The sequence below is a fragment of the Choloepus didactylus genome, chromosome 9 (assembly GCF_015220235.1).
Source record: "Choloepus didactylus isolate mChoDid1 chromosome 9, mChoDid1.pri, whole genome shotgun sequence".
Lineage (NCBI taxonomy): Eukaryota > Metazoa > Chordata > Mammalia > Pilosa > Megalonychidae > Choloepus > Choloepus didactylus.
Window position 1 is genome coordinate 2,538,122 of NC_051315.1, and position 8,217 is coordinate 2,546,338.

At 50.2% G+C, this 8,217-nt stretch overlaps 1 pseudogene; it reads left to right on the forward strand.

Annotated features, from left to right (window-relative positions):
- The first annotated feature begins 1,113 nt into the window (after positions 1–1,113).
- Positions 1,114–7,124, forward strand: LOC119544533 (annotated as a pseudogene).
- Positions 7,125–8,217: the final 1,093 nt, after the last annotated feature.

Below are 8,217 nucleotides of genomic sequence, written 5' to 3' on the forward strand. Positions count from 1 at the left end.
AATGTTTATGATGTCCCAAACTGGAAGCAACCTGTCCCCAATGGTGAAAGAGGGAACTCGGCTGATGGGGCCTCAAAAAGGCTCTTTGGGCTCCATGTCTCCACGCTCCCACTTTCCACGCTCCCACTCTCCACATTGACACTGAGAGGAGGAGGCTGGAATGTACAGGACTTGGCAGTTGTAGCAGAATCCTTTCTTGGTTTTTATATTAAAAATAAAAGTGTCAAAACCTCTCTCCATTCCAACTTCCTCTAATAAACATTTAACAGTTCGATATTAACCTAAAATTTAAAAAAGAATTAAAAATAACATTCAAACAACACAACTAACCACTCCCACGTGCCCCCTTTCTGCAGGGACCTCATCTCAGCTCTAGTCGCCCCCTGCTGGGGGCAGGGAGGCTCAACCGCCTTTTAACTGCAAAACCCAGCCTTCTGGCTCATGAATAATCCACAAGGTCCTTCCAGGCAGGACAGCCCCTTTCTCATGAATAATTGATTACCTCTGTGGGCCAGCCTCACTGGGCTCATGAATATGCAAAGCGGCGGCAAGCCTGGGAAACCGCATCCTTGGCTCCTCCCTCCCACCGCCCACCGCACCATCCGGGTCCTAGTCAGCTTCCCTCGACCCTACCCCTCACCCCCCACTGCTGTGCTGTTTCTCACGCTGCTTCCTGCCCTTGGAAGAGCGCTGCTTGAGGGATCCCCTCCTGGCCTCCGAGGAGGCCCTGAGTGCGGTGTTTGCGCTTCGGGAGGCCGGTGCAGGACCCTCAGGCGCGCCAGGGCACCGGGGCGCGGGGCTGCTCACGCCTGACTGAGGCCTCACGCCCGGGCCGCACTGCCTGCGCAGCCAGCTGCAGACCTTCCTGAGGAGGTGACGGGACGCCAGGTGAGGAGGCGGAGCTGAGGCCCCCGAAGGCCGGGGAGGAGCTGAGGCCTGAAGGGACCTTGGGGTCAGTGCGGGCCGGGGGTCCCAGAGGGGCCTGAGGGCAGCACGGGCGTGGTGGGGGAGGGCGGGGCCCGGGTCCAAGCGGAAGCTTGGCTCACCCGTGCATGGGGTGGAAGGTTCCAGGCCTTGAGGGCATCCCCAGCTGCTCCCATAGGCCTGAAAACGATGTTGCATAATTTTAGAAATGAGGAAAATGACAGCCCCATTTCATTTGTGAATGTGGAAGCAAAAAATAATAAAAATGACAAAAATTCATAAATATAACAAAATCTTACAAATCTAAAACTTGCAATAGCTAACAAAATATTATTAAACAAATCTCTTAGTGTATAAAAAATAGTATACCTCCACTCATTTTATTTATCTCCTATCTGCAGAAATAATTTAATAGCAGAAAATCCAGACTTGTCATAATTACTATTAAAAGATTAAAACAGGAAAAAAAAATCCTATATGTTTATCTCAAAAATGGATTCAAGAAAAATTTTGATAAAATTGATCACATTTGCATTTTTTAAAAAACCTCAGTAAATTAGGAAACAAAGATTATTACCTTAAACCGATAAGAGTGTTTCACTTAAAAAATACCTGTAGGAAGCATCATCCTAGAACTTTGAACATATTCTCTTTAAAACCAGGGACAAGAGTAAGAACAGAATGCTCAAGAAGACATCCATATAACGTTATATTACAGTTCTTGGGCAGAGCAAAGAGGACTAGAAAAAGAAAATGTGGAAAGGCGTTTTGTCCAGGATGGCGCTGGGGTCCCCGCCATGAGGGGCTGCAGGGCCGCCCGCCCGCCGCACCAGGAAGCGGCCGAGTGCGCGAGACTCGAGCCCCTTGGGAGCAGCTCCCCACCATAGGGCAGCGGCCGCGGGAGCCCAGCGGGAGGCGGAGGCAGGCGGCGCCCATCCTGGGTCCAGCGCGGGTTCGCGATCAGCCCCGCGGCAGTGGAGGCGGTGGGGTGGGCATCGCGGCAGCCCCAGCCCGGGGACCACGAATCCCCGTGGAGCAGTGTCCGCTCCTTGGGCTCCGGCGCCGCCACGGGGACATGGCAGCAAGGCCTCCGGGGAACCAGGCGCCTCAGGCGCATGGCCCCACGTGTCGCCGCTGCTTCCGCCTACTCCGCCACCGAGGGCCAAACGCTCATCCATGGCTCTTCGGTGGCGGTGCCCGAGTACAAGTCTCTGCTCCTAGGCAGCCTGAACCCTGCTCTGCCTTGGGCACCTCGAGGACCAGCTCTTCCTTCTGTTCAGGCGCTTTGGGGACATCAGCCTCTGCCTGTCAGACTTGGGAGTTGGGCCTTGTGGCCTACCCGAGCTTCTGGCACCGGCCACCGGCCTGACTGCCAGGCCCACCAGGCCCGCCAGCCCGCCCTGGCTATTGCTGTTCAATCCTCTGCTGAAGGCGAAGACCATGTATCTGCTGGTGGCTACCGTGAAAGCAGGAGGAGCAGCCAGTGAAGTAGCAGCAGCAGCAGTGCCACCACCTCCAGATGCCCCCTCAGCCACCCACACCGACCCACTTGGTCAGCAACTGCCTCTGCAGAGCGGCTACCAGTAGAGCCAACACTCATTGTCCCTGGTAGCTACTCCACCACTTTGGGAACCCTGTGTCCACCAGGCCACTGCAGCTTTTCCCGTGTATTCTGCTGCCACCACCACCATGGAACTCTCCCTGGAGCAGGCCCGGGACCGTTGGGGACTGGATGACTCCCGCGGGCATCCTTGTGGCTACGTAGCCCTGTGCGAGGAGGACCTGATGTCAGAGGATGACCAACGGGCCATGTGCAACCATTTCATTGGGAACATGGACCACAGTGCATCCAAGGTGGAGTTGTGATGGGCTTTTGAGAAATATGGTATCATCGAGAAGGTGGTCATCAAGAGGCCTGCCCATGGCCAGGGCAGTGCTTACGCCGTCCTCAAGTTCCAGAACCTGGGCTTGACCCACAGGGCTAAGGTGGCCTTGTTGGGTAGGGTGATTGGCTGCAACCACATTAGGGTAGGCTATGGCAAGGCCAACCCCACCACTCATCTGTGGGTGGGTGGCCTGGGACTTAACAACTCACTGGAGTCCTGGCCCAGGAGTTTGCTTTGGGAGCATTCAGCGCATCGGTTATATCAAAGGAGACAGCTTTGCCTATATCCAGTATGAGAGCTTGGACACAGCTCAGGCCACCTGTGTTAAAATGAGGGGCTCTCCCCTGGGTGGTCCAGACTGCAGTCTCCAGGTGGATTTTGCCAAAGCAAAGGACACTCGGTATCCTCAGCATTACCAAACCTCACCCCTCCCTGTACATTATAAGCATCTCCCAGACAGCACTGAAACCTGGATGCTGACCTGAGGGTGCAGTATAGAACCCACCCTCGCACTTCCTATACTCAGACAGGGACTAGACCTTTTTGGAAGGTGATTGGACCGGCCTCAGTAAAAGCTATGACTGCTGGAACAACCTAGAGGGCTACAGCTCCTCAGTGCGCAGCTGGAGTGGGGAGCACTGGGAGAAAGATGGGGATGTTGCAGTGCCCAAGCCTTCCTGGGAAGACAGGCAGAAGCAGAGGAGCCTTTCTAGTGACCATGGATGGACAGCCCACTCCCCCTGTGAGAAATGTAGCAAGACCAGGAGTAGCAGACAGCAGCTGGAGCGTGGCTGAGCAGTTGCAAGGGAAACCACTCCAGTGAAGGGATCAAGGAATCCAGCAGCAATTCCCTCAGCAGTGGCAGACATGGGGCTGAGGACCAGAGCCACCACCACCACCACGAAGCTCCAGACTCTTCCCATTGGAAGAAGACAAGAGATGGTGAGTGCAATCATCAGACCACTGAGGCTGATCCCAAGCTGTTCAGAGAACCAAAACATGAGATCAAAAAGTTCAAGAATCTTTCAGAGTAAGCCCAGACACTACAGCTGTGTTGGAATGGGCTTCTTGTGTTAAAAGACAGCTGCTTCCTGACATCTGTGCACACGCTAAAAGGGGACTAGGAGGTTATCAGTGGTCTTCTCAAAGACCACACCTCGGGGAGTAAGTTGACCAGCTGAAGATTGCCCAGTGCATTTGACTGGACCAGCCCAAGCTCGATGGGGTCACCCAACTCATCAAGCAGGGTAGCCCGAACAGCCACACATTGTTCCTAGCCACCCAGGTGACCCCCAGTGGGCCTGGCAGTGAGTGGATGCCTGTGATGGAGCCAGGCCTACAGAGGCAGCTTCTCAGGAACCTACTCACCTGCTTGAAACATAAGCAGGCCACAGGGGTGATCAGCCTGCCAGTGGGTGGGTCCAAGGGCAGAGACAGCATGGGCATGTTCTATGCCTTCCCACCCCACACCTTCTCACAGCAGTATCTCTAGTCAGCACTGAGGACCCTGGGCAAGCTAAAAAAGGAGTACATGGTGACTGTCATCATAGGACAATCTGCCTCATTCACACCTGTCTTTTCTTACTCCATGTTTTTTGTTTCACAAAACAGTTGTATTAAATCTGATGCTGTCCCTATTGTACACCCTAGGTTTGAATTCCCTGCTGGGTTATTTTGGTTCATTGGGTGGGGGACCAGAAGTCCTTTCAACAATGAAAACTAAGTTGATAGGTTTTGGGTTTTTTTTTTTTTTTTTAACAGCCATGAGAAGGCACTCCTGTTATTTTCTAGTGCACTTATTTTCTAGTGCACTATTTTACTTTTTGACTATATGGAAAGTTGTCAGTAAAGCCTTTGTATTAGTTAGGGTTCTCTAGGGAAACAGAATCAACAGGAGATATCTATAAATAGAGATTTTATAAAAGTGTCTCATGCAACTGTGGGGATGCACGGATCCAAATTCTGTAGGGCAGGATGCACAAGTCCAAATTCTGTAGGGCAGGCAGCAAGGTGGCAACTTGGGTGAAGGTGTTCAGTGAACTCCCCAGGAGATACTGGCTGGCTGAAGAAGAAATGAATGTTCTCTCTCTTCTCCCTTAAAAGGCTTCAACTGATTGGATTAAATCCAGCTTATTGAATTCTTTCATTGTGGAAGACACTCCCTTTGTTAATGTAATCAGCTGCAGATAAGATCAGTTGGCTTATGATTTAATAAACCAGCCTTCTGGTTTATTAACCAGCCACAGATGTCTTTGCCATAATGGTTAGGCCAGTGCTTGCTTGATCAGACACCTGAGCACCATCACATGGTCAAGTTGAAACATGACCCTAACCATCAGAGCCTTTCTCAGAGAATGGATTTTTAATCCTGAAAATGTTTTAAAAAAAGAAAAAAAATTAAAGACGTAAGATTTGTGAAAGAAGAAGTAAAATTACTTGTGTATTATATGTTAGTTTACATAGAAAACAAAAAAGAATCTACAGGAAAAGTATTACGTTATAAGGTAGGGATAATGTGCAAAATCGTGTATTTCAATATTCTAATGGCACAAACCAGAAAATTTAAACGCTATCATAATATAGCAAATATTTGCAGATTAATGTAACAAAAGGCATGCAAGATCTGTAAGGAACAAAATGGGAAAACTATATTAAGGGATATTAGTGAGGTCCCCAATAAATGGAGAAGTACATGGTTTCATGATTAAGAAGAGTTAATATATGTGGCCAGAAAAGCTCTGTGTGGTCCTGAGTGCCAGAAGGGAATGGGTGGTCAAGGCATGTGGCCTCAGCCTTGCCACAGAGGTCTCTCCAGATGGGAGCACCTAGGAGACCTGGAGGCATCTGTGATCCCTTTCTGGCCTGAGGAAGTTGTGTCTGCTCTTCTCTCCCCATGCCTCTACTCTCACCTGCTTCTCTATCCTCCCATAACCATCACCCAGGCCAGGGTCCCAGCTGCAACACCTTTCTTTTGTCCCTTCTCTGGGGCCTGTGCATCACACGAGATGCCTCATATTTAAACCATCAGCATCGCAGGTACAGACACACACACGAATTATTCCCATCTATTTCCCTAACACAGTTATTCCTCCAACATTTCATTCTGAAAAATTACAAACTTAAAAGTTGAAAGATCATACAGAAAACAGCCCATAGGACTCACTTCCTGTACTCTGTAAAGGTTGTTATGTTTTACTCTTTTCTCCTTGTCACGTAAATCTCCATCCACCACTTCAAGTTTTGTGCATTCCAAGCAGATGCCGATACACTCACTGAAGTCTCTGTGACCTGTGGCCCCACCGTAACCCACTTCTGTGCCCTGTCTGTTTCTCTCTCATACATACACAAGGGTGCAGTGACTAAGTTGCTCTCATTTAATTTTTCCTTTCATTCCCATAAAACATTATTGAGTTTTAGTACCATTCTTGAGCCCCCAATAAATGCTTACAGCAGTGAGACAAGCAATCAGAGCAGTGCTCTAAGCTTTCACTTGGAGGGCCATAAGCCTGCCAGCCACCCAGCCACACAGTCCTTTACTCACCTGCCATGATGAGTAGCTCTGAGCATGCATAGCATTGGTAGAGCATAGATTGACCTCCAAAGAAAGGGTGATAACTCCTTGGACTTCCTTTCTGCTAGGAGGAGAGAAAGTGCACACATATCAGTAAAGAAGGACTTTGCTTTGTGAAAAGAGCTCACAAATGGGCTGTGAAGTCTGAAAAACATCTACAAACATCATTATTGTGGTTTCCCTTTATCTGCAGAACATCAGAAACCATCAGCCCCTGGGAATATGAGCCCCAGTGAGTTGACCGCACCACATAAAACACCTGGGCTAAAGCTTCAGTGGCTGCTTGTGACTTGGGATGCAGAAAAAAGCCGGTCTCCATTTACCCTTACCCGTTCCCACTCCCACTAGACCATCTTGTCAGCAGGGTCATTTAGAAGTGGGTGGAGTGACCGGTCTTGGAACCCATGACATCTTTAAGGAAGAAGAGGGAGAGAAGATTATGGGGTGCATAGAGGTGCTGCACAGAGGTGATTCCAGCCATGTCCTGGTCCCTGTCACAAATGGGTTAAGCTCCACCTCTGCTCTCGGGGACCTGGGTTGCCGAAAAACACAGCTCCTCTTCTGAACCCTCCCTGGCAGCCTCTCACTGTGTTGTCTCCTTTGTTCTGCAGGAAGCCAGTGGCCCTTGCCTGCCAGGTACTCCATGCCCAGGGTCCTTCAACCTGAAGGCCTTGCTGATGCCCTCCAAGGAGACCCTACCTGAGGATCCAGCCCTGGAGAGGCCCCGATCCCTGAACTTGTGAACTCCGACAGACCCATTGCTTGGCAACAAAGCTCAGGATGGCTTTCAGAGTATTCATAATCCCCTTGGGGTCGACATAAGCATCAACAAGATGCTGGAGGAGTGACAGGTTGTCCAGGAGGGGTGCATCTGCCAGCAGGACCAAACGCCAAAGACTAAAGAGAATACAGCTCCCAGCAGGGAGTCAACATCAGTTGAGGATGTGACTCTGGATGCTGACACAACTGTGAATGTGGCCAACCTCTGCGGATGGGTCTGTGGGACCAGTTGGGGATGGGGCGCCTCTGAATGGGGTTGACGTTTCTGGTGGGCTCAGGTATATAGACTGACGACATAGCTGCGGCTGAGTTGTGGCCAAGGATGGGAAACTCAATGCAGCCAGGTGGCCAAATGCCCACCTGGTAGTCAAGGTGAGGTCAGGATTGACTTGTTCTCTCTGCTAAGGCCCAGAGAATAGTGGCCTCTCTCACGAGGTCCTGGGGTCAGGGGCAGATGTCCCAGTGCTGTCTGTGGTCATCCCAATGAGTGACAACTTAGGTATTTGTGAAACAGATTTGCCCAATTTTTTAAATGCAAGGGCACCTTCAAAGACATCTAAGATGCTCATCCTCCCTTCCCTAGAGCAATTGCAAGCACCCAGGGGAGGGAGCCTGGGCATCCTGTGGTCCTTGACCAGATCTCCTCAGTTTTGGCACAGACTTCTCGCTTTTCATAAGTGGAAAGAATGGAGAAAAGGAGGTATAATTTTGTCCTTGTGTCCTTGGCTACTCGAGAACCACTTCAATGAACTCTATATTCTACATAGCTAGGTCCCAAAGTTGTGTTATAATTTCAGTGTTTCTAAACACATGTGCATTGTAAAGCTTGTTTTCTAGATAGTCAGGTGCAACAAGGATGAGCAACACTAGAGATTTTATGGAAGAAAAGTTTATTAGTCCTCACGGATCCTGGAACAAGGAGGAGTGGTTGCCCTGCAGGACCATACAGGGAAACATCTCAGGAGTGTGGTTTCCACCAGGCTGGTGGGGAGCAAAAGTTTACCGTGGTCCGGGGCCTGTGCTTTTATAGTGTTATAGTCATTGCAGTTGATCAAG